The sequence below is a fragment of the Hordeum vulgare genome, chromosome 3H (genome assembly GCF_904849725.1).
Source record: "Hordeum vulgare subsp. vulgare chromosome 3H, MorexV3_pseudomolecules_assembly, whole genome shotgun sequence".
Classification (NCBI taxonomy): Eukaryota; Viridiplantae; Streptophyta; class Magnoliopsida; order Poales; family Poaceae; genus Hordeum; species Hordeum vulgare.
In genome coordinates, this window is record NC_058520.1 from 186,736,434 (window position 1) to 186,747,730 (window position 11,297).

Consider the following 11,297-nt stretch of genomic DNA (forward strand, 5'->3'; position numbering starts at 1 on the left):
TTCAGAGTCCATCTATCTTGATGCCAAAAGCATTGAAAGTGGACTAGAAGATGTTAAAATTTTGAGTAGTAATGAAATTACTACCGTGGATTTCAAGGAATTAAATTATGATAGTTGTTGCTCCTTGATTGAATGCATTTATTTTATGCAATCCATGTTAAACTCTCCACACGCTTATAGCCAAAACAAGGCCTTTACCGATCATATCGTCGAAGCTATGATAAAATCTCTTGAAGAGAAACTTGAATTGTCAGTCTCTATCCCTAGAAAGCTTCATGATGAGTGGGAACCTACCATCAGAATCAAAATCAAAAACTATGAGTGCAATGCTTTGTGTGATTTGGGTGCTAGTGTTTCTGCGATTCCAAAGTCTTTATTTGATGTTCTGGGTTTTAATGAGATCGAAGAGTGTTCTCTTAGTTTGCATCTTGCTGATTCTACTGTCAAGAAACCCATGGGAAGTATCAATGATGTTCTTATTATTGCAAATAGGAACTATGTACCCATGGATTTCATTGTGCTTGACATTGATTGCAAACCTACTTGCCCTATTATTCTTGGTAGACCTTTCCTAAGGACTATCGGTGCTATCATCGATATGAAGGAAGGGAATATTAGATTTCAATTTCCTTTAAGGAAGGGCATGGAACACTTTCCTAGAAAGAAAATAAGATTGCCTTATGAATGCATGATGAGGGCCACTTATGGTTTGAGCACCAAAGACGATGATACATGATTTTATCGCTTTTATGGCTAGCTAAGGGCATTAAACAATAGCGCTTGTTGGGAGGCAACCCAATGAATTTATCTTTTTTCTTTCTGTTTTGTTGCGTCCACACCATCATAATTCTGTTGTGATTGTGTTTTTTGTGTTTCTTTTTGTGTTTGAGCCAAGCTAAACCTTTATGACTAGTCTTGGTAATGGTTGTTTGATCCTGCTAGAAAAAGACAGAAACTTTTCGCTCACGAGATGATTTTTCATTTTTATTCAGAAGGAGATTTGGAGTTGATTCTTTTTGCTGATGGTTTATATGCTTTTTTCCCAGACCTTCGTAAGTTTTCAGATTTTTTGAGGTAAGAGAAGTATACGAAGTATACAGATTGCTACAGACTAGTCTGTTTTTGACAGATTCTGTTTATGTTGAGTTAGTTGCTTGTTTTGATGAAACTATGGTTAGCATCGGGGGTACTAGCCATGGAAAAGTGAGAATACTATAGCCCAACACCAATATAGATGGAATTCAAGTTTTCTACAGTACCAAAAGAAGTGGTAGTTTGTTTTCTTGTACTAATGTTATCACGAGTTTCTGTTTAAGTTTTGTGTCGTGAAGTTTTCAAGTTTTGGGTGATGTTCTCATGGACGATGAGATATGGAGTGGAAAGAGATCAAGCTTGGGGATGCCCAAGGCATCCCAAGCCAAATTCAAGGACACCAAAAAGCCTAAGCTTGGGGATGCCCCGGGAAGGCATCCCCTCTTTCGTCTTCAATCCAGCGGTAACATTACTTGGAGCTATATTTTTATTCACCACATGATATGTGTTTTGCTTGGAGCGTCTTGTATCGTAGGAGTCTTTTATTTTTGTTGTGTCACCATCATCCTTGTTGCACACCTTTTTGAGAGAGAGAGACATGCACTCATCGTGATTTTGCTAGAATACTCATAGTGCTTCACTTATATCTTTTGAGCTAGATACTTTTGCTCTATTGCTTCACCTATATCTTTTAGAGCACGGCGGTGCGGGATTTGGTAGTTGGCTTATGCTATGAAAGTAGTCCCAAATGTGATAGATACCCAAAGAGGATGCAAAAACCTCCATCTTCATGTGCATTGAGTAGAAAGAGAAGTTTTGATTCCTCTCAATTAGTTTTGAGACGTGGATTCGGTAATATTGAGAGCTATGTTAGTAGGGTGTTGTGAATCTAGAGATAATTGTGTTGAAGTTAGTGATTCCCGTAGCATGCACGTATGGTGAACCGCTATGTTAGGAAGTCGGAGCATAATTGATCTATTTATTGTCATCCTTTGTGTTGAGGTCGAGATCGCGCGATGGTTACCACCTACCAACCCTTCCCCTAGGAGTATGTGTTTAGCACTTTGTTTCGATTACTAATAAAAACTTTCGCAACAAGTATGTGAGTTCTTCATGACTAATGTGAGTCTATGGTATATATGCACTTCCACCTTCCACCATTGCTAGCCTCTTTAGTGCCGCGCAATTCTCGCCGGTACACAAACCCACCATATGCCTTCCTCAAAACAGCCACCATACCTACCTACTATGGCATTTTCATAGCCATTCCGAGATATATTTCCATGCAACTCCCACCGTTGCGTCTCATGATTTGTGTCGTCACTCTCATATTGCCATTGCATGATCGTAAGATAGCTAGCGAGATGTTTTCAACGTCATACGCCATGCTAGATCGTTGCACATCCTGGTATACTGCCGGAGGCATTTCCTTTAGAGTCATCATCACTTTGAGCTGTGAGTAAATAAAAGTGTGATGATCGTCATTATTAGAGCATTGTCCCATGTGAGGAAAAAAAGGAGGTCAAAGAGCCCAAAAAATTAAAAAAAAGAGAAAAGAAAAAAAGAGGCCTAAGAGCCCAAATGAAAAAAAGAGAAAAGAGAGAAAACGAGAGAAGGGACAATGCTACTATCTTTTTCCACACTTGTGCTTCATAATAGCACCATGTTGTTCACGATTGAGAGCTTCTTGCTTCGTCACCACCATATGCTAGTGGGAATCTTCGTTATATAACTTGGCTTGTATATTCCAATGATGGGCTTCCTCAAAATTGCCCTAGGTCTTCGTGAGCAGGCAAGTTGGATGCACACCCACTAGTTTTCCTTTGATCTTTCACATACTTATAGCTCTAGTGCATCTCTTGTATGGCAATCCCTACTCATTCACATTGATATCTATTAATGGGCATCTCCATAGCCCTTTGATATGCCGAGTCAATGTGACCATCTCCTCCTTTTTGTCTCACAACCACCACCACACTCTACTCCACTTATAGTATTATATCCATGGCTCATGCTCATGTATTGCATGATAGTTATAAAAAGTTTGAGTGTAGCGACCCGACTCAAGACGAGTCAAGCCTCTGTGTTACTGTGCCATCCCTGGATCAGTATGCTGGCACACACAGTACATCAATGTATATATCAAAGTGCAATCACATGTAAATAGCGTAAAACTGATATATACCTTAATTATTTCAGCGGAAGTAGTCAAGGGAGTGGAGTCCCAATAAACACCAACGGCAAGTTGAGTGTAGACCGTAACCCTGAATCGTACTCTTACTCGTCGAAGAAAAATATCTGCAACATAAGACATTGCAGTCGTGTAGGTCAGCATATTGAATATGCCGGCAAGTCACATAAGAGAGGGGTGAAACGTAATCATCTATACTATATGCATATATGGCAGGTGGGGTTGTAAGTTTTAGCGTAAAGCAAATTTTTCTCCTACAACAAGAGAGGGCTAAAAGCAAAATGTTACTACATTGTTGGTTGTTAACGAGATGGTTCCGCCAACCAGTTCTCGTACCCGAGTTGTCAATAATTACCCTCATCAAATATATTTAATGGTGTTGAGAAATCCAGATAACTTCAGTTCCTTTGGCTAAGTTGTCCATGACCGTGGACACGGCTAATCGATTAGGTTTGAGTACTCTGTAGAGTTTTGCACACGTTCCCCACAAGATTTGATCGCCTCCGTGTAGGTCCTCACACTTCAGGGTGTTTGAAGACCGGATGATCAAAACATGGTCTTTCAACGGGTCACTCTGAATCCCTGTCGGTGCCCATCCATTCCTACCGTTCTTCTACATCTGCTAGCACCGCCTGTCCAGAGTCACCGCGTTGTCCAACCAAGCCAGAGCCCATAATGACTTGTGGCAGTGCAGGTAAGCCTTGGGTCTTGAAAATATCCGTCCGTCTCTTTGAGCCTGGGTGAAGCTTTCCGCAGGATGTCATGGCCTCTCCAGCATCCCGGGTCATCCACTGGGTTCTCCAGGGAGCCGATCAACCGTCCTTCACCCAGAGTTGCATTGCGTCCGAGGTCTTGAAAATCTTGTCTTAACCGGTCTTGATTATTTAATCAACCTCGCATCACTCGTGTTATGCACTCAACAGAAATCCCGTCTACTCAAGCATAGCAATATGAAATTTGTCGTCCCGGGGCCAAGTATCGGGGTTATTGTGTGCCTACCACATGATACTACAATCTATACTAAAATTTCCAAGTACCTAAGTAGCATGCAATTGGGCATAGGATGGTAGAACTACGATGCATAAAACATAGGTGATAGTATGATCAAAGTGACTTGCCTGGTGATGTTGACGAAGAAGAATTTCTCGAGAAATAACTTGATAGACTATTCGTCACTCTCCGATGAAATCTATATAACAAACATATCATTCACATAAGCAATCATACTAGCAATCATTCTAGCAATCAAAACAAAAGAGGGAGCGAATAGGAATCCGAAGGAAACTTCAAATAAGACTAGGGAGTCTTCTACTACATAAAACACTAAATAGTTTTTTTTTGTCCAACGGAAAATAATAACAGGGAACTAAGATATAAGTTTAACTAAGATAAAATGGAGTATTTTTCACAAAACTTTTTCAAAGTATTTCCAAACGGGTTTTGAAACAGTGGTGAAACCAATTGCAAGTTACTAAGGAACTAGAATTGATTTCATGAAAACAAATAAAAATAAAATCAAAACTTGTTGCAAACCTAATGTTTAACTAACAGAAACAAAACATTATAATCTTTCTGAAATATAAAAGAAAATAATTTAAAACAATTTACAGAAAAAGGGAATAGCCATAGTCCAAAAAAGGTGAAACAAAAATTGTTTCACAAGAAACAGTGAGCTAAAATACTCAAACAAATCTGCAATTTTTACCACTGATAAATAAGATCACTAGTGATCAGTAGCAAAAAGAATCAAATTAAAAGCTATTTTTAAACTCCTGGAATAGGCAAAACAAGGTTTAAACTAAATCTGATCTAACTCAAATTTGAAAATTTGCAACAGAGACAAATTATATGTTTTTAAAAACTACAGGAAATTTGTGAGCTACTGGAAAAAGAATCAATATCATTGGACTTCAGGATCAAAAGTTATGACCAAAACAAAACAGAAACTTTGCTGTTTTTGGAACTAGACAGAAAAAAAAGAACTAATTTGCTAACAAACAGGGGGGTACACGTGGCGCGTTGTGAGTGGCTGTGGGGGTGTATGTTGCTAACGTTAGGAGCAAACGGTCGAGATCTAACTAAAACTTACTGGCTAAAAGTTAAGTGAAATAAAACCGGCGCGGTTTTTGTTTAAAAACCGAAAGGTTACCCTACTTGTAATCTACACCATTGACTACGATCTAACGGATGAGAGTAGGGGGAAAACTCACAGGGGGTGGTGGTGCTCCGGCGGTGGTTGCCGGCGAGGCGAGGGAGAGCTGGCGATGGGGAGGGGCTCCGGGGGTCCTCCGGTGGTGGCGACGGGACGGGGAGGCGGCGGCGAGTTCCCTCCGGCGAGTGGTGGCGTCGGGCGGAGTCGGGGGTGGCTAGAGGCGGTGTCCTTGGGCGCGACCGAAGTTGGAGCTTCGGTGCTCGCCGGCGAGGCTGCGGCAGGGGCTTGGGGGCGGCGGCTCGGCGGGGCAGTGGGAGGAACGGGGTGCGGGTGGGGCAGCGGTACTTATAGGCGGGGGGAGGAGCTCGGGGGGAAAGGGGCAGGGGCTGCGGAGGGGATCCCGGTGGTGGGGGATTCGGGCTGGGGTCGGCTGCCTGATTTGGAAGGGAGAGGAGGGAGACGACCGGTGGGAGGGGCAGGTCGGCCAGGGGGGCCCAGCGCCAGAGAGAGGAGGCTGGGGCACTCGGGGTCGGTCACCCGATCCGAAGGGGATTCGGATCCCGGGTCTTGGGGGGATTCGGCCCAGGGCTATTAAGCGCCCAGGCGGTTGCCTTCCTAAATAAAAACGTTTTCCTATTTTAGCCTTTTTTCCGAAACAGAAAATAAAAAGGAATAAAAAGGAAACAAATCAAATATTTAATATGGGGTATTATATACCAAAAAAATCAGAAAAATATCCTCTACTCGAATAACATTTTTTCCAAAGCAAAAATAAAAATTTAAAAAAATGATTTTTCAGAAATTCCCCAAAATGCTTTATTTTCTTTTTGCAAATATTTTCGCAAATAAACTTTGGATTTCTTGGCTCCAATTATTTCAGGAATTCCCGCACTTTGGAGGGTCATTTTCCTCCGCTCTCTCTCTTGCGTGCAAGAGAGTATTTTCCCGGCATTTCTCGTGTGAGGAAAAATAGAAATGCAAAATCAAAAAGCGAAAGAATTCAAATGCCAACTCCGTTCAAATTCTTTATAGTTGAAGAAGTCACGTCATCTTCTCTCTTTGTTTTTAACTCGCTGAATTTGAATTTACCGGAGAAGGGGAAAGTCATTTTATTCCCTCTCATTCAAAAGTTTTGAAAAGTTTCAAATTTCACTCAAGTTTCAATCACCCAATCAAACAAACAATCATGCTAATAATATTATTAACATTCCAAAATTTGGGATGTTACAAACTACCACACTTAAAATGAATCTCGTCCTCGAGATTCGAAGAGGCTAGAAAGAAAGGTTAGGGTTTGGGGGTCTTCTAGCAATCCAATCTCTTGCAAAGTGGGATGCTACCACACTTAAAATGAGGGGTACTGGTCCCTTAAGATTTTAACAATCCTCTGGGGTTTTTCGCATCTGACTCCTCACAGTCTTCATGTCTTCTGCTATATTCATAACGTTTCCATTAAAACGAGGGTCCTTCTGTTGATATAAGCTTCTTCCTTTACTGGGTCTTCTTAACTGACAGTCTCGTGATCAATTCTAAATAACCTATCGATGATTCTCATGGTGGTCTACCATTTGTGGTTATCCTGCAGAGAGAGGGGTCTTGGTTTCATTCTCACCGTAAAATTTCCTACGCGTGACAACAGGTGCCATGTACATGGGCTTTTCTTGTACCACTCTAAGGCTTAAACAAAAGCTTCAAAGAACGTCGTCTCTCTATATGGGTAAGTCTCTCAGATTTACCATTCCGAATAGCAAGATAAATGATAAGAGTAAGTCGTCATGGTGATCAATCCATTCCGCACCCAATTCATTTCTCTGTATAAGGTTTAGCGAATCTCGCATTCTAACACTCGGGCATCTTCACAAGCGTTGCAGAATTTCTCTTGTCCACGAACGAAGTTCGGATAATCCGTTAGTTCTGCAAGCTGAACGAAACATCTATCGTATCTTCACAACTCTCAGGTTTTCGTATGCTCCTAAGAAAACGTTTGCTGATCCACCATAGCTTCTTCCATAAATCATATTCATTTCATTACCAATCCTTTATTACATCCTTAATTTCTCCTCAAAAACTCCAATTCAAAAGTACTCTATTACAAATGCTGCCATCCACATTGTTCGGTATGGTCGAGCATTTCTGCCAACTTTATTCATCTGTCTCTCTTGGAGGTACTTTAGTTCCACTCGAACTTTCCGAGGTGCTCCTTGAAATCATCCATCTTTTGCTTCATCATGGTGGTCATGAGCTTCATCTCCATCATCTCTGCACGTACTTCACTCAGGTATTCCTGGTACATTCCTACTCAATGGATCCTGTGGGTTTACCGATTACTACCACACTTAAATGAATTATACTCATGCCTGCATAGACCGTATTTTCTCATATCCTCATAAATGTTCAGAGATCTTTGCTCGTAGAGAAACAACACATACATTTTCAACATAGGCAATCATGAGACAATAAATTCCATTTATTCATGATGTTATTACAATCTCAGGGACTTCTGTTACAAAAAATTTCACTCCATGATCTCATGAAAAACAAGAGTTCTTCAGATTACACTTATTGCCATGGTCAAAACTTAACTACTCCATTCTAGCTTTCTTCCTTTGCGGACAATCGCTAGCAAAATGTCCTTCTTCCTTGCAACGAAAGCAAATGAGTTCTGACAAGTCTCGAGGCTTCTTAGCTTTTGCTTTTGCTCCTTGGATTTCCGGCTTCCTTCCTGAGCACATGTATTTGTGGTGGCCAAATTCCATACACTTGTAACATCTGACATGACTCAGGTCTATATCTGCAGAGATTTGGCTCTTCCGGGGGTACTTTTTCTTCTTTCCGGACTCCTTTACTTTGGCCAGTTCTTCTATTTCAAGTGGATCAAACTCCACTTCTTCCGTCGGGAAGTTTCCCAGATACTCTTGGCTTCTCTTCGTGCAATCCTGTGAATAATGTCCTTCTTCTCCACATGAGTAGCATGCATTGGAGAAAAATCTGGTCAGACCTTGTCCATCAGGGTCTTCAATATTTTCGTTCATCACCGGTTCTTCTAGAATCTTCTTCTTGAGTGTTTCCTTCACTGCATCTTTCTGCTGCTTGACAACTTGTTGCACCTTGGGGTAAATGTGACACTGAGCTGGGTAGTGGGTGGTTCCTTCACACAAGAAACAAGTCACCTGACTAGTTGGGCACTCCTCAGCTGGGTGATTTTCTTCACAATGAGTGCATCCATCCTTGTGTTCTTCCTGGGTGTGTCCTATTTCTCCACAGATCTTGCATGCACAAGTCTTCTCCTTCGGATTATCATAGCACTTCCGAATGAGACGGGATCTTAACAGAGTCCTCTTGAATTCGTCCCATGTTTCTGCTCCACTAAATCCTTGTATGGCATGATGCATTTTCCACCAGATTGCAGCACTTTGTGTAAAGTACTGAAGAGCGTGTTCTACTTCATACTTCCTTGAGATCAAGTTGCTCCCGAAGTGGTTCTCCATGGTTTGAATCCATATATCAACCTCCAGCTGGGTCATTGGTCCAGAGACTACAAGTCCAGCTTCATACTCCATCTGGTAGGGTTAAGGTTTTGGGGATGAGATGGGTAAGAGAGGGAGGGAGATACACACAATACAACAATATTTTTTTGAGATAGGTTTTATTTGTGGCCGTCGGAAAACACACACCAAAGACGGCTCACAAATCATCGTATCTAACGTGGGTATATTACAGGGGTTTGGACTTCTAATGGTCATATAAATATTCGAACGCTTCAGGGTCTTCGAGTTCTTCGGGTCTTGAGAATCCTCTGTTGGTGTAGCTTCAATTCTTCAAACGCGTGGTGAAATCCTCTTTACTTTGAAGTAGAACTCCGTTGATTCTTCATGTGGTCAAAGGGGTAAGGGGATTGTATAACTATTTGAGGTGAGAGGGAACATTTGATGAAATCAGAAGGGATGAGAAGTAAAGGATGTTCTTGAAAATAATTTTTTGAGAGATTCTTCCCTAAGGGATTTCCAGTTTCTAGGGTCACGTCCTACAGTCAACATGTGCTCTGATACCATTTCTGTAGCGACCCGACTCAAGACGAGTCAAGCCTCTGTGTTACTGTGCCATCCCTGGATCAATATGCTGGCACACACAGTACATCAATGTATATATCAAAGTGCAATCACATGTAAATAGCGTAAAACTGATATATACCTTAATTATTTCAGCGGAAGCAGTCAAGGGAGTGGAGTCCCAATAAACACCAACGGCAAGTTGAGTGTAGACCGTAACCCTGAATCGTACTCTTACTCGTCGAAGAAAAATATCTGCAACATAAGACGTTGCAGCCGTGTAGGTCAGCATATTGAATATGCCGGCAAGTCACATAAGAGAGGGGGTGAAAAGTAATCATCTATACTATATGCATATATGGCAGGTGGGGTTGTAAGTGTTAGCGTAAAGCAAATTTTTCTCCTACAACAAGAGAGGGCTAAAAGCAAAATGTTACTACATTGTTGGTTGTTAACGAGATGGTTCCGCCAACCAGTTCTCGTACCCGAGTTGTCAATAATTACCCTCATCAAATATATTTAATGGTGTTGAGAAATCCAGATAACTTCAGTTCCTTTGGCTCAAGTTGTCCATGACCGTGGACACGGCTAATCGATTAGGTTTGAGTACTCTGCAGAGTTTTGCACACGTTCCCCACAAGATTTGATTGCCTCCGTGTAGGTCCTCGCACTTCAGGGTGTTTGAGGACCGGATGATCAAAACATGGTCTTTCAACGGGTCCCTCTGAATCCCTATCGGTGCCCATCCACTCCTACCGTTCTTCTACATCTGCTAGCACCGCCTGTCCAGAGTCGCCGCGTTGTCCAACCAAGCCAGAGCCCATAATGACTTGTGGCTGTGCAGGTAAGCCTTGGGTCTTGAAAATATCCGTCCGTCTCTTTGAGCCTGGGTGAAGCTTTCACAGGATGTCATGGCCTCTCCAGCATCCCGAGTCATCCACTGGGTTCTACAGGGAGCCGATCAACCGTCCTTCACCCAGAGTTGCATTGCGTCCGAGGTCTTGAAAATCTTGTCTTAACCGGTCTTGATTATTCAATCAACCTCGCATCACTCGTGTTATGCACTCAACCGAAATCCCGTCTACTCAAGCATAGCAATATGAAATTTGTCGTCGCGGGGCCAAGTATCGGGGTTGTTGTGTGCCTACCACATGATACTACAATCTATACTAAAATTTCCAAGTACCTAAGCAGCATGCAATTGGGCATAGGATGGTAGAACTACGATGCATAAAACATAGGTGATAGTATGATCAAAGTGACTTGCCTGGTGATGTTGACGAAGAAGAATTTCTCGAGAAATAACTTGATAGACTACTCGTCACTCTTCGATGAAATATATATAACAAACATATCATTCACATAAGCAATCATACTAGCAATCATTCTAGCAATCAAAACAAAAGAGGGAGCGAATAGGAATCTGAAGGAAACTTCAAATAAGACTAGGGAGTCTTCTACTACATAAAACACTAAATAGTTTTTTTTTCCAACAGAAAATAATAACAGGGAACTAAGATATAAGTTTAACTAAGATAAAATGGAGTATTTTTCACAAAACTTTTTCAAAGTATTTCCAAACGGGTTTTGAAATAGTGGTGAAACCAATTGCAAGTTACTAAGGAACTAGAATTGATTTCATGAAAACAAATAAAAATAAAATCAAAACTTGTTGCAAACCTACTGTTTAACTAACAGAAACAAAACATTATAATCTTTCTAAAATATAAAAGAAAATAATTTAAAACAATTTACAGAAAAAGGGAATAGCCATAGTCCAAAAAAGGTGAAACAGAAATTGTTTCACAAGAAACAGTGAGCTAAAATACTCAAACAAATCTGAAATTTTACCACTGATAAATAAGATCACTAG